At 45.8% G+C, this 25,267-nt stretch overlaps 1 protein-coding gene across 2 annotated transcripts in view; it reads right to left on the reverse strand.

Annotated features, from left to right (window-relative positions):
* The window catches only part of MAP3K13 (mitogen-activated protein kinase kinase kinase 13), a 624,460-nt gene that overhangs the window by 49,241 nt on the left and 549,952 nt on the right, over window positions 1-25,267 (reverse strand). The gene's annotated exons all lie outside the window — the stretch shown is intronic.

Genomic DNA, 25,267 nt, shown 5'->3' on the forward strand with positions numbered 1-25,267 from the left:
GCTGAAAGAAGCCACAGAGTTTTAGAAAGCAAAAAGAGGCAACAGAGGTAGAGAGAGAGGTAAGAGAGATATAGAAAGAAGGAACAGGGGTGCAGAAAGAGGTAAGAGAGGTGCAGAAAGAGAAAAGAGGGGTGCAGAAAGAGGCAAAAGATCTTCAGAAAAAAGCAAGTGAGGTGCTAAAAGAGGCAAGTGAGGTACAGAAAGAAGCCAGAGAGGCGCAGAAAGAGGCAACAGAAGTGCAGAAAGAAGCAACAGAGGTGCAGAAACAAAAAGTGTATTTCATTGACTGCAAAACTGTTTCACCCTAGTAAATCAAATTATAGCAGTGCATTTAGTAGTAATTTTTTTAAATGATGGTTTTCAAACATTAATTTAGAAACATTCATGCGCCCCCTACCCTGACAACAATGCCATTAGTGATTACATCCAAGCACCGGAGATGGGTTTGTAAAGCACATATCCTGAAGTCATGTATTTCGAGGTCCATATATATGTTATAATGAAGAAAAAGGAGGGAAATTGAAATTAAACAATTGCCCATGGTCACACAATTTGGTCAACTGGAACAGCTGGGATTCAGCTCATGTTTTCTGGTTTCACATTGCCAATTGAGTTCAGTTACTAGATATGCATACTTCACTTCCCCCTACACCCACTTTACACCCCATCTCCCCCGCTGGAATTAGTGCGGCCCTCGGTCACACAAAAGACCAAACTTTGTGGCCCCCGGAAAAATATTTGTGAGTACCCATGCCCTAAGGGCACCCCGAATAAAGAGGCCCAAATCGGCCCTAGGAGGGGGCCATGCAGCATCTCTCCCCTTATAAATGCAAATGATAAAAAAGGCCAAGGGATTGGGTTTATAGTGCTACAAAGTTCCAGCCGGTAAGCACTGCGTATGTCAGTCATTATTAATATCTATATATATTACCAATAAGTAATTAGACTACACCTCAGCACATTTTTTGAATTGTCAGTTAAAAGGACACACTGCAGAACTCACCTGGTAACACCGTCACATTACCTCTCAAGAAGGATAAATATTTTCCACTGTGGAGCTCCATGTAAAGTCTATAGTGACTCCCAAGCACTCTTTATATTTAGCTTTTAGGTAGCATAGATGAGATTTGTTTTGTTTTGTTTTACACAAAGGGGCAGAAAGCTTGCTTTGTGTCTCAGGCCTAGAAGTAATGGCCTAGTGGAGTGCTAGAGCAGCATTTCTGCTTCTCAGAGTTGTAGGTATGATTGGTGCATCCGGTGCTATGCACCAGGACCGAGTGGTATGAGAGGACAGCTAAACCCATGTCTGTTTTACTATTCGTCCTAATGTGTATTAGGGCCCAGTCGCCACTTGCTCTGGCAGTGTTGCTTTGGGCCTCTGAGTAATGCTCCTGGGGTGGGGAAAATCGAAGAAGAGGAGACAACTTACTGTGCGCATCAGAGAGAGGACAGTGACTGGGATGGAGGCAAAATGTTTTTAACAAATGGCAGACAAAACATCTAACTTGGAGAGGCAGTAAGTTCCCAGGATCTAAAGGGTCCACTGATTTAAAATTATGTTTTTTTTTTAAAATAATAAAAAAAGGTTATGGGTCTCATTTTCCTTCTAGCATTAGGGCCAAGGGCACCTTTGCTGCAAAAAGGGGGGCAACCTTTGAAAGCTCATGTTTTTCTGAAAGGGAGGAAATGTGGGCTTATTGTGAGAGCTGCTGACTTCGGAATTGTGAAACTATATTCAAGCCCCAGAGTTCGCTCAGCATCCTGTGATTCTTGGTGAATCACTTAATTTTTCTGATCCTTGCAAAAATCTCATCTTGTGTAATGTAATTGGAGGCTAGTTCTTGCTACTCAGGGCCACGGTTATCATTACTGCAGCAGGTGCAGTTTCATTAGTTTAATGAATTTGCTCTTTTAGACGTCTCACATCCATTGTGGAATATACAGTATAAAAAAATATCTCCCAGAAATGATCTCCTAAGTCTTGCCGCCTGTGCTCAGCCCTGCTCCTCCCCCAATCCTAGTCATAAATGTTTGAAGGGGCCCCTGTTTTAAAAATATTTTATTTGGGGGGCTTAGAATAAAGACATATAAAGACCTCTGCTTTAACATTTGTTTTTTTTTCAGTGAAAAAAATAAATATATATATATATATGTGTGTATATATATATATATATATATATATTTGCAGCGCACCTTTCCCCCCGCTATTTGCTTGAATTTCTCAAGACCGCTCCACAGCCATACTCACCTGGGCGCCACTGATGCATCCTGGGAGATGGAGTCCGCTGATGTACACGGACCCTTCATATTGAGGACTTTTGTGCTGAAGGGCGGAGCCAGGACACTGCACCTATCACTGTGGGGTTGGGTGCCTTATTAAGCTGCAGAACGCCAGGACTTCCGCTTTTACTACCGCAGGCGCTGACGAGGCCACACCGGCCGAAATGCATACGCCACTTGTTTGAAATAAAGGTGCTGCCGCTTCTCATCCCCACTGAGGCTCCTGCTTCTTTCTTCTGAGAGGAGGTGTTTTTTATATATATAAATATATATATATATATATATATATATATATGCGAAGAATCGTCACCACCACTCACAGGCCCTTGACAGGCAGAAATGATGAGGAGTAGACCCAAAATTTGCTGGTGCAAAGTTTAAAGTAGATTTATTGTGCCCAGCGCGTCCGCCATACGTATATATACATATATATATATATATATATCATATTTCATATAAAATCCAGCGGTGATCACAACAAGGTGGTTCTAGTTAGGACAACCTTTCCTGGAATTTTTTTTTGTTTGCTAATACCTTTGGTGCTAACTGACAAGTCCTTATTATTATTATTATTATTATTATTATTATAATTATTATTATGGCGGATTTATTGAGAGCGCATGGCTGCCATAGGGCTTCCCAGCGCTAATGATCAGTTACGAGAGTAGAGTGGAAAGTTCAAAGATATTGTCTGAACAGCCATGTTTTAATTTGCTTCCGAAATTGCAATGCATTGTCGAGTTTTCTACATTCTGATGGATTGGAGTTCCAAAGTTTGGGAGCTAGATGTGAAAAAGCTCTGCACCCCCATCTTTCTCTTTTGACCTCTGTATCAGGCGATCTGCTGTACTAGACTGCAGCTGTCTGCGTGGTATGTATGGGGAAATAAGCTTCTTGATCTTCCCTGGACCTTTGTCATGGCGTGCTCTGTATGTAATGATTAGCGTTTTGAATTTTATTCTTGCTTCTATTGGGAGCCAGTGTAAATTAACTGGGTGTTTTTTTACCGGTTCCCAACGGGGATGTTACATAGCCGTCTAGCCCCTGCGTTTTGCACCGTCTGTAGTTTTCGTGTAACCTCTTTAGGTGCACCAAGAAACAGTGCATTTCCATAATCCAGTCGGGCGGTGACTAGAGAATCGGTTACTGTCTTCCTTAAGTGAGTTGGCACTCTGTCCAGGATTTTCCTGATGCTTCTTAGTAGGCCTAGACATATTGCAGCTACCTTTATGGCTTGTGTCCGCATAGATACATCAGATTCTAACCAGAAGCCCAGGCTTTTAATAGTATCTACTGGCATAGGTATCTTACCTAAGCTCTCTGGCCAGGCTAAAATGGGGCTGGGTATTCATTTGTTCCCTAGATATAGAATCTCTGTTAGCTCCCCATTTACCTTTAGGCAGCTTTTTGTCTTACACTCTTTGACTTTTATCAAGCAGGGAGACAGCTTGTCTCGGTCTGTGCTGTTTTTTGGGTCTAATGATATCACTAATTGGGTATCATCAGCAGAGGCGTATGAGGTCATTGATATGTTGAACTCTCGTACAATATCTGCAAGGGGTTCCATATAAACATTAAAAAGGGTAGGGCTCAAGGCCGATCCCTGCGGCACCCCACACTTTAGGTTCATACTTTCTGAGAGGATGGAGTTTTTCTGAACTTGGAAGGTTCTTTTGTTCAAAAAAGATTGCAGCCACTTGAGCATTGCCCTGTATCCCAATATTGGCTAGCCTTCTACCTAGTATACGATGATCCACCGTATCACCACCAAAAGTGCAGATTCTGTGCTATGTTGTGCTCGGAAGCCCATCTGGGTGGGATGAATACATTGATTGCTTTCCAGAAAATTAGACAGATGCTTGTTCACGTGTTTTTCTAGCAGTTTGCCTGCATATGGTAACAGGGATATTGGTCGTAAGTTTCCCAGCTGCCCAGGATCTGCATTAACTTTCTTCAATAGGGGCTTTATTACTGCATGTTTCCATGTTCCTGGGACTTCTCCTGACTCTAGTGGTTGGTTCAATATTGTCACTAACTTTGGTGTAATGACAAGGGTGATGGCTTTAAGAAATTTTGGTGGGGCTGGATCTAACAGGGAGACAGATTTAACCCTTTCCATCAGTGCTATAGCCTCTTGCAACTCCAAAGGGGGGAACTGTGTCAGCATTTGTACAGACGCTGACTCTATAACTTCATCCTCCTCTGGGGCTGTATCTCCCCCTTTCTTAAAGTTAATATATATATATCCATTATTTTCTAGAGAAAGTATGTAGCCAGTTCATTACATCAGTCTACTGTTTCCATGGGGCTAGAGGTTTATTTAATTTGGATAGTGATTTAATTACTCAGAATGGTTCTTTTGAGGAATTCTGAGCGTTGTTTATTTTTTCCTCAAAGAATCTTGCTTGGCTAAGTTTGATGTTCTGATGGTAGTTTCTGATGGCTTTTTTGTATTCAACTTTTAGGGATGGGTCGTATGTTTTACTCCTTTTTATACCTTTTGCATTGTTTTTTTAATTTAATAAGCTGAGGGTTGAACCATCCCTTGGCTCTTGTGCTAGTATTGAATTATGTTATTAATTTAGGAGCTACTTGGTCCAGAGATTTATTAATCCATGCTTCCCATCTTAACTACTCTTCTTCCACTGATCCTAGTTCATCTATGTCTGAGCTGGCTGTATTTGTTAGTATTTCTTCCCATTCTAGCTGATTAATCTTTGCCCAACATCTTTTTCCCGTTTTTTTTGGAGCTAGGCTTTCATCGTTATATCTTCCTGTTTTTTGTAATTCTATAGGAATAAAAAAGTTATCTGACCAGGGGACTGGTGTGGGTGGGGCTACTTTACGATCTGGGTTATTTGTAATTACCAGATCAAGGGTGTGTCCTTTATTGTGAGTGACTGATGTTACTAATTGAGTCAATTGTAGACTTTCCAGGTCCGACAACAGGCGTTTAGAGCTAGAGAGTTCCTTATTTTCTAAATGAAGGTTCAGGTCTCCAAGAACCAGGATGTGACTTTTTTCAGTAGGAGACTAGTCAGTATTTCAGGCAGTTCTGCTAGGAATTCCCCATGAGGGCTTGATACAGTGCAGCCCAGTCACCTTCAGAGAAGGGTAACAATGGGAGCAACTCTGATGAGCCCTTGTTTAACCTCAAATGCAAAAAGGACAGAGAGTAATAGGAGGTCCTATGGCTCAACCTGTATTTATATTATTGCAGCCTCGGGTGACTTTACGACCAGTTGGTTGGCACACTAGTTTGAGCTAAAAGCATTGTAAATGACAATGCCTTTTATTTATGTGTTAATTATCAAAACTGATAAATAAAAGGCATTGTCATTTACAATGCCAATAGCTTAAACTCTCGGAAATGCAAGACCTATTGCATTGCAAATGCTTGTTTTTAATGGAAGGTAAAACCCCTTCAAAATAAGTGTCATCTTTACCTATCTATTGTCTCTTTCTCTTTATATCTGATATACACTATTAGTATTACTTACTAAGAATACAATTCTAAAATCTATGGGTGGAATTTTCCATCTCTCCTATATTTTCTATGGAGAGATCTCTGTAAATGTAAGTTTACTACTTAGTAGTAAATGTGGGAGGGACTGGGGAGAGTGCAGGTAAAATGAATAATAGCTACTACTAAATGGGCAGTGTTTAAAAAAGGTTAATGCAACTAAAAGTCAGTGATGTATTAATTACATATAGTCATAAGGTTATGTGGGTATTAGTGGCTTACGGTGTTACAAATTATTGATTTTAAACATGCAATTAAGCCATCATGAGTGAAAAAGTTGTATTTGAAATTTGTTAATATATTGAGTATGCATTTAAGCTTTGATTGATCAAATTAATGGACTCCAATAGACAACTTTCTTTTAAAAGCAAATAATTATTTGTTTTACCCATTACTATGTTGCATTTATGCTTTTATTAGTTGGGTCCTTTTCTTGTATTCATTTTAAGGGACAAGTTTACCATGTATTAACAACCACAGGTATAAATACTTTTTCTATGTTTATCATACCATGTGACAGGGCACTTGCACTTTAAATATGGTGAGTCACAATGTTAACGCTGTCATGTGATCAAGGAAGAAGGAGCTGCCGAAACGCGTCATGGCTGAGTGCTTTCATATGCAAAAAAGAAAATTAGCACTTACTTGGGTCCACTCTCGTTTGTTCGACAAATGGATTCATATATGTGTGTGTGTACATATATATATATATATGAAACAGACGACCTCTCCGTGAAGAAAGCCAGAGGACACAGCAGGGAGTTTTCGGGAACGCTTTTAATGACAGCTTGTTTGAATGGCATGATGCATTTCGGCGCTTTGCCTTCCTCGGATGCCGCAAGCTTTGACTGGAAACACTCCTCCTTACACCTTGATATTCACAGGCCCTCCCAATCAGAGGAGGTCAGCTGGCTCCACCTACTTGAAGGATGCGACTGCAGTTAGTAAGACTGCAATTCCCATGATGCAGTGTGCTGGTAAGTACCGTATGTGGAGCCATAGAGTAAGTTCTTGTAATGAATGCTGTAAGTCCTGGCAAGGAGTAGGGGTAGAGTCGAAGCGGAGTGCTTCCGTGAATAAGAGTCCAAGCAGTTCCTCGGGTCCCCACGCGTTCAAACCTCACTTCCAAAATCCGACCGAGCCTTGAAACAAAGGATACAGTGATCCTGCTTCCCTCGTGAAGTCACGGGCTGTGCAGTACAGAAAGCCACATGCCTGAATTTGAACTTGAGGCGGTCCTGCAAAGTCCGAACCTCGGGTAATTAAGCAGCAAAACGCCAGCATTCGCAGGACACTTTGAAGAACGGGTCCTCTTTCCGTGCTGCCGGCAGGCACGCAAACAATGAAACAGACGACCTCTCCGTGAAGAAACCCAGAGGACACAGCAGGGAGTTTTCGGGAACGCTTTTAATGACAGCTTGTTTGAATGGCATGATGCATTTCGGCGCTTTGCCTTCCTCGGATGCCGCAAGCTTTGACTGGAAACACTCCTCCTTACACCTTGATATTCACAGGCCCTCCCAATCAGAGGAGGTCAGCTGGCTCCACCTACTTGAAGGATGCGACTGCAGTTAGTAAGACTGCAATTCCCATGATGCAGTGTGCCGGTAAGTGCCGTATGTGGAGCCATAGAGTAAGTTCTTGTAATGAATGCTGTAAGTCCTGGCAAGGAGTAGGGGTAGAGTCGAAGCGGAGTGCTTCCGTGAATAAGAGTCCAAGCAGTTCCTCGGGTCCCCACGCGTTCAAACCTCACTTCCAAAATCCGACCGAGCCTTGAAACAAAGGATACAGTGATCCTGCTTCCCTCGTGAAGTCACGGGCTGTGCAGTACAGAAAGCCACATGCCTGAATTTGAACTTGAGGCGGTCCTGCAAAGTCCGAACCTCGGGTAATTAAGCAGCAAAACGCCAGCATTCGCAGGACACTTTGAAGAACGGGTCCTCTTTCCGTGCTGCCGGCAGGCACGCAAACAATGAAACAGACAACCTCTCCGTGAAGAAAGCCAGAGGACACAGCAGGGAGTTTTCGGGAACGCTTTTAATGACAGCTTGTTTGAATGGCATGATGCATTTCGGCGCTTTGCCTTCCTCGGATGCCGCAAGCTTTGACTGGAAACACTCCTCCTTACACCTTGATATTCACAGGCCCTCCCAATCAGAGGAGGTCAGCTGGCTCCACCTACTTGAAGGATGCGACTGCAGTTAGTAAGACTGCAATTCCCATGATGCAGTGTGCCGGTAAGTACCGTATGTGGAGCCATAGAGTAAGTTCTTGTAATGAATGCTGTAAGTCCTGGCAAGGAGTAGGGGTAGAGTCGAAGCGGAGTGCTTCCGTGAATAAGAGTCCAAGCAGTTCCTCGGGTCCCCACGCGTTCAAACCTCACTTCCAAAATCCGACCGAGCCTTGAAACAAAGGATACAGTGATCCTGCTTCCCTCGTGAAGTCACGGGCTGTGCAGTACAGAAAGCCACATGCCTGAATTTGAACTTGAGGCGGTCCTGCAAAGTCCGAACCTCGGGTAATTAAGCAGCAAAACGCCAGCATTCGCAGGACACTTTGAAGAACGGGTCCTCTTTCCGTGCTGCCGGCAGGCACGCAAACAATGAAACAGACGACCTCTCCGTGAAGAAAGCCAGAGGACACAGCAGGGAGTTTTCGGGAACGCTTTTAATGACAGCTTGTTTGAATGGCATGATGCATTTCGGCGCTTTGCCTTCCTCGGATGCCGCAAGCTTTGACTGGAAACACTCCTCCTTACACCTTGATATTCACAGGCCCTCCCAATCAGAGGAGGTCAGCTGGCTCCACCTACTTGAAGGATGCGACTGCAGTTAGTAAGACTGCAATTCCCATGATGCAGTGTGCCGGTAAGTACCGTATGTGGAGCCATAGAGTAAGTTCTTGTAATGAATGCTGTAAGTCCTGGCAAGGAGTAGGGGTAGAGTCGAAGTGGAGTGCTTCCGTGAATAAGAGTCCAAGCAGTTCCTCGGGTCCCCACGCGTTCAAACCTCACTTCCAAAATCCGACCGAGCCTTGAAACAAAGGATACAGTGATCCTGCTTCCCTCGTGAAGTCACGGGCTGTGCAGTACAGAAAGCCACATGCCTGAATTTGAACTTGAGGCGGTCCTGCAAAGTCCGAACCTCGGGTAATTAAGCAGCAAAACGCCAGCATTCGCAGGACACTTTGAAGAACGGGTCCTCTTTCCGTGCTGCCGGCAGGCACGCAAACAATGAAACAGACGACCTCTCCATGAAGAAAGCCAGAGGACACAGCAGGGAGTTTTCGGGAACGCTTTTAATGACAGCTTGTTTGAATGGCATGATGCATTTCGGCGCTTTGCCTTCCTCGGATGCCGCAAGCTTTGACTGGAAACACTCCTCCTTACACCTTGATATTCACAGGCCCTCCCAATCAGAGGAGGTCAGCTGGCTCCACCTACTTGAAGGATGCGACTGCAGTTAGTAAGACTGCAATTCCCATGATGCAGTGTGCCGGTAAGTACCGTATGTGGAGCCATAGAGTAAGTTCTTGTAATGAATGCTGTAAGTCCTGGCAAGGAGTAGGGGTAGAGTCGAAGCGGAGTGCTTCCGTGAATAAGAGTCCAAGCAGTTCCTCGGGTCCCCACGCGTTCAAACCTCACTTCCAAAATCCGACGAGCCTTGAAACAAAGGATACAGTGATCCTGCTTCCCTCGTGAAGTCACGGGCTGTGCAGTACAGAAAGCCACATGCCTGAATTTGAACTTGAGGCGGTCCTGCAAAGTCCGAACCTCGGGTAATTAAGCAGCAAAACGCCAGCGTTCGCAGGACACTTTGAAGAACGGGTCCTCTTTCCGTGCTGCCGGCAGGCACGCAAACAATGAAACAGACGACCTCTCCGTGAAGAAAGCCAGAGGACACAGCAGGGAGTTTTCGGGAACGCTTTTAATGACAGCTTGTTTGAATGGCATGATGCATTTCGGCGCTTTGCCTTCCTCGGATGCCGCAAGCTTTGACTGGAAACACTCCTCCTTACACCTTGATATTCACAGGCCCTCCCAATCAGAGGAGGTCAGCTGGCTCCACCTACTTGAAGGATGCGACTGCAGTTAGTAAGACTGCAATTCCCATGATGCAGTGTGCCGGTAAGTACCGTATGTGGAGCCATAGAGTAAGGTCTTGTAATGAATGCTGTAAGTCCTGGCAAGGAGTAGGGGTAGAGTCGAAGCGGAGTGCTTCCGTGAATAAGAGTCCAAGCAGTTCCTCGGGTCCCCACGCGTTCAAACCTCACTTCCAAAATCCGACCGAGCCTTGAAACAAAGGATACAGTGATCCTGCTTCCCTCGTGAAGTCACGGGCTGTGCAGTACAGAAAGCCACATGCCTGAATTTGAACTTGAGGCGGTCCTGCAAAGTCCGAACCTCGGGTAATTAAGCAGCAAAACGCCAGCATTCGCAGGACACTTTGAAGAACAGGTCCTCTTTCCGTGCTGCCGGCAGGCACGCAAACAATGAAACAGACGACCTCTCCGTGAAGAAAGCCAGAGGACACAGCAGGGAGTTTTCGGGAACGCTTTTAATGACAGCTTGTTTGAATGGCATGATGCATTTCGGCGCTTTGCCTTCCTCGGATGCCGCAAGCTTTGACTGGAAACACTCCTCCTTACACCTTGATATTCACAGGCCCTCCCAATCAGAGGAGGTCAGCTGGCTCCACCTACTTGAAGGATGCGACTGCAGTTAGTAAGACTGCAATTCCCATGATGCAGTGTGCCGGTAAGTACCGTATGTGGAGCCATAGAGTAAGTTCTTGTAATGAATGCTGTAAGTCCTGGCAAGGAGTAGGGGTAGAGTCGAAGCGGAGTGCTTCCGTGAATAAGAGTCCAAGCAGTTCCTCGGGTCCCCACGCGTTCAAACCTCACTTCCAAAATCCGACCGAGCCTTGAAACAAAGGATACAGTGATCCTGCTTCCCTCGTGAAGTCACGGGCTGTGCAGTACAGAAAGCCACATGCCTGAATTTGAACTTGAGGCGGTCCTGCAAAGTCCGAACCTCAGGTAATTAAGCAGCAAAACGCCAGCATTCGCAGGACACTTTGAAGAACGGGTCCTCTTTCCGTGCTGCCGACAGGCACGCAAACAATGAAACAGACGACCTCTCCGTGAAGAAAGCCAGAGGACACAGCAGGGAGTTTTCGGGAACGCTTTTAATGACAGCTTGTTTGAATGGCATGATGCATTTCGGCGCTTTGCCTTCCTCGGATGCCGCAAGCTTTGACTGGAAACACTCCTCCTTACACCTTGATATTCACAGGCCCTCCCAATCAGAGGAGGTCAGCTGGCTCCACCTACTTGAAGGATGCGACTGCAGTTAGTAAGACTGCAATTCCCATGATGCAGTGTGCCGGTAAGTACCGTATGTGGAGCCATAGAGTAAGTTCTTGTAATGAATGCTGTAAGTCCTGGCAAGGAGTAGGGGTAGAGTCGAAGCGGAGTGCTTCCGTGAATAAGAGTCCAAGCAGTTCCTCGGGTCCCCACGCGTTCAAACCTCACTTCCAAAATCCGACCGAGCCTTGAAACAAAGGATACAGTGATCCTGCTTCCCTCGTGAAGTCACGGGCTGTGCAGTACAGAAAGCCACATGCCTGAATTTGAACTTGAGGCGGTCCTGCAAAGTCCGAACCTCGGGTAATTAAGCAGCAAAACGCCAGCATTCGCAGGACACTTTGAAGAACGGGTCCTCTTTCCGTGCTGCCGGCAGGCACGCAAACAATGAAACAGACGACCTCTCCGTGAAGAAAGCCAGAGGACACAGCAGGGAGTTTTCGGGAACGCTTTTAATGACAGCTTGTTTGAATGGCATGATGCATTTCGGCGCTTTGCCTTCCTCGGATGCCGCAAGCTTTGACTGGAAACACTCCTCCTTACACCTTGATATTCACAGGCCCTCCCAATCAGAGGAGGTCAGCTGGCTCCACCTACTTGAAGGATGCGACTGCAGTTAGTAAGACTGCAATTCCCATGATGCAGTGTGCCGGTAAGTACCGTATGTGGAGCCATAGAGTAAGTTCTTGTAATGAATGCTGTAAGTCCTGGCAAGGAGTAGGGGTAGAGTCGAAGCGGAGTGCTTCCGTGAATAAGAGTCCAAGCAGTTCCTCGGGTCCCCACGCGTTCAAACCTCACTTCCAAAATCCGACCGAGCCTTGAAACAAAGGATACAGTGATCCTGCTTCCCTCGTGAAGTCACGGGCTGTGCAGTACAGAAAGCCACATGCCTGAATTTGAACTTGAGGCGGTCCTGCAAAGTCCGAACCTCGGGTAATTAAGCAGCAAAACGCCAGCATTCGCAGGACACTTTGAAGAACGGGTCCTCTTTCCGTGCTGCCGGCAGGCACGCAAACAATGAAACAGACGACCTCTCCGTGAAGAAAGCCAGAGGACACAGCAGGGAGTTTTCGGGAACTATTTATTTGTTTTACCCATTACTATGTTGCATTTATGCTTTTATTAGTTGGGTCCTTTTCTTGTATTCATTTTAAGGGACAAGTTTACCATGTATTAACAACCACGGGTATAAATACTTTTTCTATGTTTATCATACCATGTGACAGGGCACTTGCACTTTAAATATGGTGAGTCACAATGTTAACGCTGTCATGTGATCAAGGAAGAAGGAGCTGCCGAAACGCGTCATGGCTGAGTGCTTTCATATGCAAAAAAGAAAATTAGCACTTACTTGGGTCCACTCTCGTTTGTTCGACAAATGGATTCATATATGTGTGTGTGTACATATATATATATATATATATATATATATATATATGTGTGTGTGTACGTAGGTGTATATATATATTCACTGAAAAAACTATAGGTTTCAGGCCTTATATAGTTATGAATTAGCATTTAAAAAACCATTGAAATTGCTCCTATATAGTTAGTTGTACTAACTATATTTCGCGCACCCACAATCCACTGCTGATGATGTCACATATTACATCATTCATGACATGGTCAGTGACATCACTGACCATGTCGTGAATGAAATGCACGAAATATAGTTAGTACAATTAACTATATAGGAGCAATTTCAATGTTTTTTTAAATGCTAATTCCTAACTATATAAGGCCTGAAACCTATGGTTTTTTCAGTGAATTTCAAAGATTTTTTATATGTTAATTCCTAACTATATAAGGCCTGAAACCTATGGTTTTTTCAGTGAATTTGCAAGGTTTTTTAAATGCTAATTCCTACCTATATAAGGTCTGAAACCTATGGTTTTTTCAGTGAATTTGCAAGGTTTTTAAATGCTAATTCTATTGGCGGATAACGTTTAAATATGTTAATATCCTTGTGGGACCACCTGAGCAGCCCTAGGGGGTCAGGGTGTTTCTACCTTGCCCCCTTTTTGTATTCTACACGTTTGTTTTTCTGCTTCTTTTGTGCCTCGGTCTACCTAGCACAAGATGAATGCCAACACTTCCTGGTTAGAAGTGTTGACAGCCAATGAGCATGCTGCTTTCCTGTGAAAGGCATGCTGATTGGCTGCCACTGTCTGTCAACACTTCAAACCAGGAAGTGTTGGCAGCCATCTTGTGCCTCAGTAGAACCAAGGCACAAGAGAGCAGTGAAACAAAGGTGCACAACACACAAAGGGGGCAGGGTAGAAGCACCCTGACCCCCTAGGCCTGCTCAGGGGGTCCCACAAGGCACCCCCTGACCCCCCCAAAAAATGTGTTTTTTTTCGGAAAATCGCGGGGGTACGCGCACTGTACGCGCACCGAACGCACGCATACGGTACGCGTACGGTGCGCGTACCCCCGCGATTTTCCCCAAAAAAATTGTATTTTTTTTTGGGCCTGGGGAGGCCTTGTGGGACCCCCTGAGCAGGCCTAGGGGTTCAGGGTGCTTCTACTCTACCCCCTTTTTGAGTTCTACACGTTTGTTTTTCTGCTTTCCTGTGCCTCAGTCTACTGAGGCACAAGATCGCTGCCAATAATTTCTGTTTTAGAGTGTTGACAGACAGTGGTAGCCAATCAGCATGCAGCTCATACTCGGGAAGGTACAGAGTACAGTAAGCTTACAGTGCACTCACGGTGTCCCGCCCATAGATATATAATTTGGGAAAATTCAATTTTCTCAACTACTGGAGCGATTTTCACCAAATATAAAAAAGGCACTACTGCATACCAGAAAGTTTCCGGGTGATTTGGCAAGCGGAGGCCGAAAAAAAAGGGGGTCCCAAAACGTGTTTTCTCCATGTTAATTCCCATAGGAAACTTTCGACACGGCATCAGCCCTAACTGCTGAACGGAATTACACCAAATTTGGCAAAAAGGTAGCCCTTGATGTAGAAAGAACTCTTTTTGTTAAATGGTGTAAATCAGTTCAGTAGTTGCTGAGAAAAACAAAATAAAAAAAATTGATATATAGAGGCACTGTGGATGCAGGTACCCTGCCGATTACGAGCTGCATGCTAATTGGCTGTCAACACTTCAAACCAGGAAGTGTTGGCAGCCATCTTGTGCCTCGACACAAGAAAAGCGACAAACAAAGGCACAAAACAAGAAAAGGGGGCAGGGTAGAAACACCCTGACCCCCTTGGCTTGCTCAGGGGGTCCCACAAGTACCCCCAGGGCCAAAAAAAGCATTTTTTTTCTCAATAGTCGCGAGATGTGCGCTGGATCCGGCCAGGAAAATAAAAAAACAATATTATTTCATTTAAGCCCCCGGGTGGGCCAGGTCCAGCGGGCAGTTAAAAAATGTGTTGGGAGGGGCCCCAATCCCCCCACACTGCCCCAGGGACCGCCACCCCCGGGGCTTTTCAAAAATATTTGCGGGGGCACACGGCCCCCCGCAGCCCTGGGGACCGCCACCCCCAGGGCTGCTTTCATTAATTAATTAGTGGGGACTGCCACCCCCGGAGCTTTTTTAGAAAAAAAAATACCCCTGTTGTGGGGGGTCTTAAGCCCCCCCCCCCACAGCCCTGGGGACTGCACTATTATTCTAATTTGGGCCCAAGGACTGCGCATTGGTCATAAGGGGGGCTGTGCGGCCCCCCTTATGGAGCCAGTGATGGGCCTGGGGCTCCCCACCTTCCAGGGCCGGCTTCTGTAGTGTCCCGGGGTGCCCACCCCCGGGACACTGCTGTTTGCAATGACAGGGCGGAAGCCTCCCGGCTCCCGCCCTGTCATTGTAAACTGCTTTGCTTCATTGAAGCGAGAGCAGGGAAACCTGATCTCGCTCAAATGAAGCAAAGCAGATTGCTTTTCCACATGGAGTGCTGCATGTTAGCAGCTACCCATGTGGAAAAGCAGTGCCGGCTCCCGCTGAACGCGGGGAGCCAGCGGGACCGTGGATGGAATGGCGCCATAAGTGGCCCGGGAGGGGTGCCACTCGCCCCCCTCCCCCATTATAGAAAAAAAAACACGGAAAGGTCAGCCCTGGGGGATGGGGTCCCCGGGGCCATAAATGGACTGAGGAGGGGGGCCATGTAGCCCCCCCTCCAATAATTAAATTTTGTTTAAACTGCCCATGCCCCGGCGAATGGTATCCCCGGGGCCGAATATGGCCTCGTGAGGGGGGGATCACAGCCCCCTTCCAATGTAAAATAAAAAATATATATACGGGTTAGGCCCTGGGGCATGGGGTCCCCAGGGCCAATAAAATAGGAAAGGAAGGAGGGCCACATAGCCCCTCTTCTTAAAAAAATTAAAAAGACTGGCATCGCGCCGGAGACCCCGCCCCCTACAGGCAGCACTCCCCCTGGTGCGCTGTAAGATGGAGAACTAATTCCCCTTGAATACTGGGGGTCCCTGGGGGACAACTAGCCCACCAGGAACCTCCATTATGTGCCAGGGAGCTGTGTTAGAGAGGTTTTCAGAGGCCACGCCCCTTTTTACACATTTCTGCAACACAGCTCTGTGGTGCTTAATGGAGGTACCTGATGGGCTAGTTGCACCCCAAGGACCCTCAGGATTCAAGGGACTTAATCCCTCAGAAGGCAAGAGGACCTCATCCACCCACCATCAGTGAGCCAAGAGGTGCATTTGCAGAGTGGTGGAGAAAGGGGGTATGGCTCAGACCAGCTTTCAGCAATCCCACTATGCAGGGCTTACTGGAGGTAACAGGAGGTGTTGTTGGCCCCTAAGCACCGTCAGCAGCCAAGGAGACTTCATCCCCCAAACAGCAGCATGCCAGGAGAAATGTTTGGAGAGTGGTGGAGAAACGAGCAGGCTTCCTCCTTCCCTGGACCATTTTGTGCCCCAGACACCCCATCCCCCAGTGCATGCCCTTTTTTAAAAAAAAAAAAAGGTAAGGGGGGCTGCGCTGTCCCCCTTCCAGTCTGATTTCAGCCCAGGTGAGCAATCCTCCAGGGCCCTGCTTGTAGAGTGGTCCCAACCAGGGCACCCACATTTCTAATGCTGGGGACAGAGAGGGAAGCCTGCAGGTCCCCACGGTCCCTTCCTCCTTGCGGGAACCGCATTGCTTTGAGACCGAGGGAGCTGCGAACATGCAGCTCCCTGGATATCAAAGCAAGGTGTCTGTTTTCCTGCTCACTTGACAGCGGAAACAGAAACAGACATCTCTGCTTTTAGCAAGCGAGAGCATTTTCTGCTCTTGCTTGCTGAAGGCAGAGCAGGTTTGTTATGGCTTAGTGTGAGCGCTGCTCCTGCAAAGCCATAGTAAACTGCAATGTCCCGGAAGTGGGCAACCCAGGACATTGCTGGAGCCTACACTGAGGGTTGGTAGTCCCCAGGGCCATTTAGGGGTTCCACGAGGGGGGGGTGGCCCTCTGCTTTTAAAACTAAGCCCCAAAGAGGTGATGGTCCCCGGGGCTACAGGTGCCATGCAGTCCCAGTATTTAATTTAAAAGATTTGTTCCGGGGAGGGAGGGCAGAACCCACCCCCAATATTATTTCATTTAGCCCCGGGGAGGTGGCGGTCTCCAGGGATGGGGGAGGCCCCGAGGTCCCTCCTGCATTTGTCTAATTTAGGGGATGCCGGGGACTGCCCCGGGGAGGGGGCGGTCCCTGGTACTGTAGGGAGGCGATAAGGCCTCTCGGCATTAATTTAATCCCATAGCCCCAGGGAGGTGGCGGTCCCCGGGGCTGCGGGAAGCTGTGCAGGTCCCATGCCTCCGTTTTCACATCTTTTCCCAGGAGAGGTAGCAGGCCATAGGGCCTACCCTGCATTATGTTCTCAAATACATAATTTATGTGCCCCGGGGAGGTGGCAGTACCCATGGCTAAAGAAAAGCCTAAGATGGGAACTCCATGAGCCCCCTCCTTGAATACCAGCATGCCCCAGTGATTTGGCCCACCCGGGTGCTTTTGAAAAAAAACACGCAGGAGCCTGCTTATCTTTTATTCTTAAAGTTTGCTGCAGATTTGCATATCCACCCACGAGTCCATAGCAAAATAAAAATAAAAAGGTTTTAAACTCCGGTGGGGTCCCAGTGGGACACCCCCCACTATATCTGGGGGGTTAGGGTATTCCTACCTTGCCCCCTTTTCTTTATTTTTCACTTTTGTTCTGCTTCAAGCTGAGTCCCAAGATGGCTGCCAACACTTCCTGGTTGAAGTGTTGGCAGCCAATCAACTTTTTGTAGGATCCAAGAGTCTGGACCATTTTGTGCCCTAGACACCCCATCTCCCAGGGCATGCCCTTTTTAAAAAAAAAAAAAAAGGTAAGGGGGGCTGCGTGGCCCCCCCCTTCCAGTCTGATTTTAGCCCTGACGACCAATCCTCCAGGGCCCTGCTTGTAGAGTGGGATCCCTGGTCCCAACCAGGGCACCCACATTTTGAATGCTGGGGACCAAGAGGGAAGCCTGCAGGTCCCCACGGCCCCTTCCTCCTTGCGGGAACCGCATTGCTTTGAAACCGAGGGAGCTGCGAACATGCAGCTCCTGGATATCAAAGCAAGGTGTCTGTTTTCCTGCTCACTTGACAGCGGACACAGAAACAGACATCTCTGCTTTTAGCAAGCGAGAGCATTTTCCGCTCTTGCTTTCTGAAGGCAGAGCAGGTTTGTTATGGCTTAGCGTGAGCGCTGCTCCTGCAAAGCCATAGTAAACTGCAATGTCCCGGAAGTGGGCAACCCAGGACATTGCTGGAGCCTACACACATACCAAGATATCTATATTTTTTAACCTTTAATTTCTTTGTAACTACAGAGTGGATTTACATCAAATCACAAAAAGCACACTTTCTGACCAAACATCTAGCTTTCTGCCAAATTTTGTGTAATTCTGTTCAGCAGTTAGGGCTGTAGTCATATTCAAAAAATGAACAATCCCCGTAGACATGGGAAGTTGCATCCCTTAAACAGTATATGCAAGTGGGTAGAGTCCGTAGTGGTCTGAGGATTATGATCACCCCCACATATAAAACCCAAATCCGGGACTCCTAGAGTCCTACGAGAGTGGGCAGACAATAGTGCAGAGAGCTCAAGGAACATGATTCGATTAGATTATTGATTAAATATGTGGAAATGGAAAGGCTCAAACTTATTGGAAAGATTAAAGAATTAAATGAAATTCTTGACAAGGAAGGAGATCAAGCCAGAGCAATAAAATTCAGGAGAGACTTAAAAAATAGACTTTAAAAATTTTAAAAACAGATTCAGGACAGAAAGGCAACACAATTCAATTCAGACCGACTAGATTACGAGAATGGGTGGATATATACATTCGCAAAATGATTTGATACAGTAAGGAGACAAAGTTCAGACCAGTAACACCATAGACAAAGAAACCTTGCAGAGTGAAATAAGCTCAGATACTGGCTCAGAGGTGGATCAGGAATATCTAGCAAGGACAGGGGCTACTAGTATGAAGCTCACAGTAACAGACTAACTACGCTTTTTACAATTGGACTAAAGAACCGACCATGAAATGATGAGAGGTCAGAGGAGGCCAAAAGGAAGAGGAAAAGGAAACAAAGGAGACGAGGACAAGGATATCGGAGGTGCGCAAGGAGGAACAATAGAGAGATCCATGCGCTCCAATGCGAGACCGAGGGTGAAACAAAAGAACCAAGCATTACAATCATCACTTCAATCATCACTTTAAGTTCCATCGAGCTAAAGGATGAAGATAAAGAAGTGTGCAAACTTGGTCTATCTTATTGTCAGAACAATGAATTTAACTAATCAAATAGCAGAATGGACCTATATAGACCGGAAACTTAAATTGATGAAGTTACATAAAATCAAAAGATCCTCTGAACCGATATAGGCAATGGAAACAATTTCTCCCCTTTTGGCTTCAGTAAGCCTAACTGTATCAGATATACCAATTCTAGGAGATATGTGGTCTCTACAGAATGAAAATGCAAATGAAAACTAGCAGGCGGATGAATACTTAGTAGAAGGTACAGCAGAGGACCTCATGAATTTGAATCTGGCAAGAGCTAACCCCCTTTCGTCCGAGGTCTCGATATATACCCCAAATGATGAGGGACAATTTGGATATCTTTTCCGAAAATGTGATCGCGGACATGCGTACATTTTATCAAAATATACGAACCAACATAAGAAAGGCTGACCCCAAGGAAATCAAAATCCATTGAGTCCTCAATAAGATCAAAAAGGAACAAGGAAGATTAGTAAAGCCCTCAGATAAGGGAGGGAATGTTGTCCTCTGGGGAAGAGAACTCTATAGAAAAGAAGCATTAAACCAACTGAACGATAAAAACGGTTATAAGAGAACTGCATCATCGGAATATGCGAGAGTGAAAGATCTAATTTTTGAAAGATTGAGCGAATAGAGGGAGCAGGAGTTACTGAGTTAGGATGAGTATTGATTCATGAAACAAGAACATCCAATCATTCCCGTCTTTTATAGTAATACAGAAGTATACAAAGATACTTTTAACTGACCAGGGAGGCCCATAATTTCATCTCGAAATAGTCTCTTTGAAAATGTTTCAAAATATATTGATTTCTTTTTAAATCTGATTGTCAAAACCCTCCCATCATACATGATACGAATTATGCTCAAGAAATAATTTTACTCATTTGAATTTATGCATTGCTATGAAATTGTCCAGGTATAATGCATTTGAATGAGGATAAAATATATTAACAATAGAAATAAGTAGTAATCTGTGAAGTACGGAAATGTTACAAAATAGCGGCATTATTATCTTAAAGTAGGAATTGTACAAAATGGGGCTCAATATCATGACCAAAGCTGCGAGCAGCAGTCGAAATGTGTAGATGTTCTATTTATATAGGGGGTTATCTACGAACGGTTCCTGCACTCTTCACGGCCGGGCTCAGCTCTGCTGCAGCGCCGCAGCACCATCAGCAAAGGGCCGGGCCTTGCTCCGCCTGTTTCCCGGCCGGGCTTGGCTCCGCTGGACCCCTCCCACCACCAGTGACGCCCTCAGCAGCGCCAGGAGGCGCATAAAGCCAGCGCCAGGGCCGAGTCCTGTTGGGGGTTATCTACGAACGGTTCCTGCTCTCTTCACGGCCGGGCTCAGCTCCGCCGCAGCGCCGCAGCACCAGCAGCAAAGGGCCGGGCCTTGCTCCGCCTGTTTCCCGGCCGGGCTTGGCTCTGCTGGGCCCTTCACACCATTAGTGACGCCCTCAGCAGCGCCAGGGGGCGCATAAAGCCAGCGCCAGTCCCTCGTCGCGCGGGACGCGTCGGGCGAAGCCCGGGCAAAGGGCGGGCCCTCTTAGGACCTCAGAGACCAGATGAGGCTGGGCTGGGCCATAGCCCCAACATCTGCAACAAGAGGTGAGCTGGGGATAATTCAACATGGGGAAGCGTAACAACATGCCTACAATGCCTGCTCTTGTCAGTTCCCCTACCCCACCCCCCTCTTTCGAATGTTTACTGGAAAATGCTCTAATAATGGTTCAGGAGGAAATAGCTAATACAGAAATGAGGATGTCACTGGGTTGCAGCATCATTGACCTACAGTCATCCCAAGCAAGTCCTCCTAACGATCTCCCGCTATCTCCTGCAATCACCATCCTGAAACCCTCTACCATAGTAACATCGTTGGAAATGCTGCCTGGGGATAGCAGTCCGGTCATAACCATTGCCTCACAGCCTGACTGCGCTGCACAGTTTATTACCTCATCTCTGCCTACGAACAATAAAACCGGCGAGGGCAAAAGGAAAAGGGGTCCCCTGAAATCTACTGTTAACAAAAGGAAGCAACCAGCCCGCAACAAGAACCAACCAACTCCGCAGAGCATGTGGACCAGAGGGAAACAGCAACAAACGGAGGGTAAAACTGTTAATATTGAGACGCCGCAAAATGGCCTCTCCCATAACCCTCTCCATTGATGATCACAATTCCCTCGACACACAGACTGAGTTTCTGACTGAAAGTATCATCCAACCCGAGCCCAATGGGAATTTCATCGAGACAATTGTAGATACTATTTTTAAACAACTGGAATGTCAAATGATCAGCAATTTAATATTGTTTTTAAAAGGTTAGATAAATTAGAAAATTTAGTCAAAAAGGAAGAGGTAAAAAAGAAAGGGGCGATCAGCCTTGATCAGCTTAGGGGTGATCGCCTTCTGAAAGACTTGGAGTCTGTTAGTAAGGCTATCTTGTGTGGTGCACCTAGTACTAGCAGCAGCACGAAGGGCGTTCCCAAACTTGCCAGCAGTACCCCAACAGCCAATAATATACCTAGGCATACCAACACAGGGCAAACTAAACCCGCCACTGAAGCCAAGCCAACTCCTCTCGTAGTTGCAGGTCCTTCCAACACTACTATCACATCCAACGGCACACCACAGGAGGGCCATAACACAACTACTGCAAAACCTGCGGCCCAAAGCAGTAATAACGCTAGGAATGAACAATCAGCAGTCAAGAGACCCAGAAAATCTCAAGAACGTGCCCTCCACTTACCACCTGACGCCTGCCCTTACGTTCTAGTACTGTCAGGCGTCCTTCCCTTAAGGAAGGACAAGGTGAATCCTGGGTTCAGCTGAACAATAAGTGTATTGATTGGCTGACCAAGCACAAGGGGGTAGGTCATGACATCTCAAATGAATTTCTGTCTGCCCGTCGTGTGAGTTGGGTTGGCCCCTTACGTAAAGACTTTAATGGGGACTGTATCGTTTTACATTTTAGGCACCCTGGTACTGTTAAATACATACTTAATCATAACAGCACCTACTCAGGACCATCTACTGTTGTCACTCCCTTCCCCTTGCTCTGGGGGTTAGACAGGGTTGTGTCTTGGCCCCCTGCTTTTTATTCTGTACATAAATGATCTGAGTGTCTCTTTGGGCAAATTAATTAATGATGTCCCGCAAGTCAATGGCAAACCTGTCCCTGCACTACTCTATGCGGATGATGCGGTCCTTATGGGCCGCACACCTAATGCCTTGCAAATTTTAAATTTGGGTTTTGTTAAATATATGGCATACCTGGGCCTCTGCACCAATTTAAAAAAATCATTCATAATGTCTTGCCGCCCTAAAAGCTATAAAATAAGCCATATTCAATCAGGGGATGATATTTTAAAAAGCACTTGCACTTTCCCTTATCTTGGTTTGTTATTTTCCAACACTGGCTCTTGGCAACCACATTTTGTCCAGGGAAGGAACAAAATGAGTAAGGCTATAAATTCTTTAACCTCCCCTCGTCAACCCAACCAGGCAGACGTTATTGTGTCACTTTTACAAATCTACAGAACACAATGTCTACCTGTGGGAACCTATGGTGCTGAGGTATGGGGTTATTCTAACTGCACCCAATTACAGACCGAAGAAAACAGATTTTGCCGGAAGATTTTGGGGGGGTCATTAGTGCAACAACTTAGATCTGTCACAGGGAACTAAACCTCCTTTATATAGAAGACTTCATAAAATCCAGACCCCCACTGTTCTGGATAAAAATCTGGCTTAATCCTGCTTCCTCTCTGTCACGCGATATTATTATGGACTGTTTAAACTGTGAGAGGGCTAACTGTATACCTTGGTTTAAGGCTGTGGAAAATAGTTTATCGAGTGTGGGGCTGGGTCATCTCTTTACATCCCCGCAACTGATTGACCACATGCACAAGAATTTAACAAAAATGGTGCTCTACGATTCTTACCGTAAGGAGAGGATAAGGCGTGACTTGGTAAAGCCTACTACAATTAGATACATCTCCCTCATGGAGCCAAGTGAGAAACCATCTGCCCTGCCTCAGGGCTATCTCAGCTTAAAGCTAGGTAGATGGAACAGGAGTTTGCTATTTCGGTTCAGGGACGGAAGCATTATAAATCTACTCTGCTTCCCGTTAGGCTTCAATAAACACGTGGAAAATCTAAGCTGTCCCTGTAACCTAGGCGGTACACAAAGTCTGCTTCATTTTATTTTCTTTTGTGGTTTTTATAGAATGCACACTTTGCACTTTCTAATGCCGTACTGTAGAAAAAACGCTCTGATTGATTTTAAATTAGCTCTTAAAGACTTATTAATGTTAAAGACGGATGAGGCCATCTTCAGAGTGAGCTGCTTTCTTAAAGCAGCTGTACGGTCCTGCACTTCTGTTAATTGACTAAAATACTTGCACTATGCACACCTTGCACATTGCTTATTGCACATTGCATATTTTGCACTAATGATTGTATTTTTGCACATGATAAAACTGTATATCGCTATGAATCTGTAATCAAGTGGGATGTCATTTGTGTTTTTATTTCTGCTGGATTTTATGTGTACTTTTATGGATGTTTTACAATCCGAATAAAGATCATTTGACTTGACTTGACATATATATATATATATTCACTTAAAAAACCATAGGTTTCAGGCCTTATATAGTTAGAAATTATCATTTTAAAAACCTTGCAAATTCACTTAAAAAAACATAGGTTTCAGGCCTTATAAAGTTAGGAATTAGCATTTAAAAAACCATTGAAATTGCTCCTATATAGTTAGTTGTACTAACTATATTTCGCGCACCCGCAATCCACTGCTGATGATGTCACATATTACATCATTCATGACATGGTCAGTGACATCACTGATGACATCACTGATGACATCACTGATGACATCACTGATGACATCTCATTTGACATCCCTGAAAGTTTCGGGGGGATTCGTCAAGCGTGGGCGAGAAAAAAAATATATATATATATATTTATATATATATATGATTTCCCTGTCCTCCCAGTGATGTATTTAATTCCTAAAATTCATAAAGGTATTTCTGCTATACCAGGAAGGCCTATTATATCAGCCATTAAAAGTGTTGCATAGCAGGTTGGTCAATATGTTGATTCTTTTTTGCAGGATTTGGTTAAAGATCTGCCTAGTTATATTAAAGATACAGTTGATTTTCTTGAAAAAAAACAAAGGTTTGACATGGACTGAAGAGCTTCGATTTCCCTGTCCTCCCAGTGATGTATTTAATTCCTAAAATTCATAAAGGTATTTCTGCTATACCTCGGCAGCTAAACTAATACCACAGGGTAAGGGATCTGTGGGCAAAAATGTAATGGTGATCAAATAAAAAAAACTGCACTGGCGACAGCATAATTTAATTTATGTGGGCAAGGATACAGTTCTTGCTTCACAAACCACTCATACATCACAACACAAGGGTTTGTAGACCACATGTAACCCATTTTTTTGGCTGTTGATTATCCTAAATGTTTGGTGATTTTATTCTGTAATGGCAACAGTAATCCGTTAATGTCTAGTTCTAATTGTGTTATCAGCAGTAAACTAGCTCAGTAAATTTTACAGCAGGACAGTAACTTTGGGGGTCATTAGGATGGAGGATTTTCCGCATCCTCCGGGCCGGCGGAAGCCACCGCCGGCCCGGAGGATGCGGAAAATCCTCTGCGGACCCACCAGGACCCACCGCCACATTAGGATGGCTGGTGGGTCATGGTTTAGGTCCGCAGCTTTTCCGCCGCGGCTGGCTTACAACCGCGGCGGAAAAGCACTAAAATGGTGAAGGTGTCTCTTAGACACCTTCAGCCAGATTAGGATGTGCATGGAAACATGCTTTTCCGCGGCGGCTTTTCCGCCGTGGAAAAGCATGTGTAACTGCACTGCAGGGGCCCATTGCGGGCCCCCTAGGTGTAGTGGGGGGTGGGGGGTGCACATGGGGGGTACCTATGGTACCCCCCTGCATTTGCGTGCACAATGCAGCAGGCACCGCGCGGTGCCTGCCGCTTTGTGCACGCAAATGCTGTGCATGCATTTTTAACATTGCTGCGGGTGCAGCTTGAAGCTCCACCCGCAGCAATGTTAAAAATAGAGGATGTGACCGCCACCCTGGCGGTCACATCCTAATCTGCACAGAGGGAACGCCGCAGCCCATGCGGACGTTCCCTCATGCTCTGGGGTCGCGGACGGACTCAAGTCCGTCCGCGATCCTAATGACCCCCTTTGTCTTCTGTTGTTGACACCGCCAGAAGTAATTAGTTGCAGTACTTCTTCTGCCACTGTTTGCAATGGTGTCTGATGATAAGAAAAACAAAATATGCATCTATGCAGTCGTTTACT

The sequence above is a fragment of the Lissotriton vulgaris genome, chromosome 2_1 (genome assembly GCF_964263255.1).
Source record: "Lissotriton vulgaris chromosome 2_1, aLisVul1.2, whole genome shotgun sequence".
NCBI lineage: Eukaryota > Metazoa > Chordata > Amphibia > Caudata > Salamandridae > Lissotriton > Lissotriton vulgaris.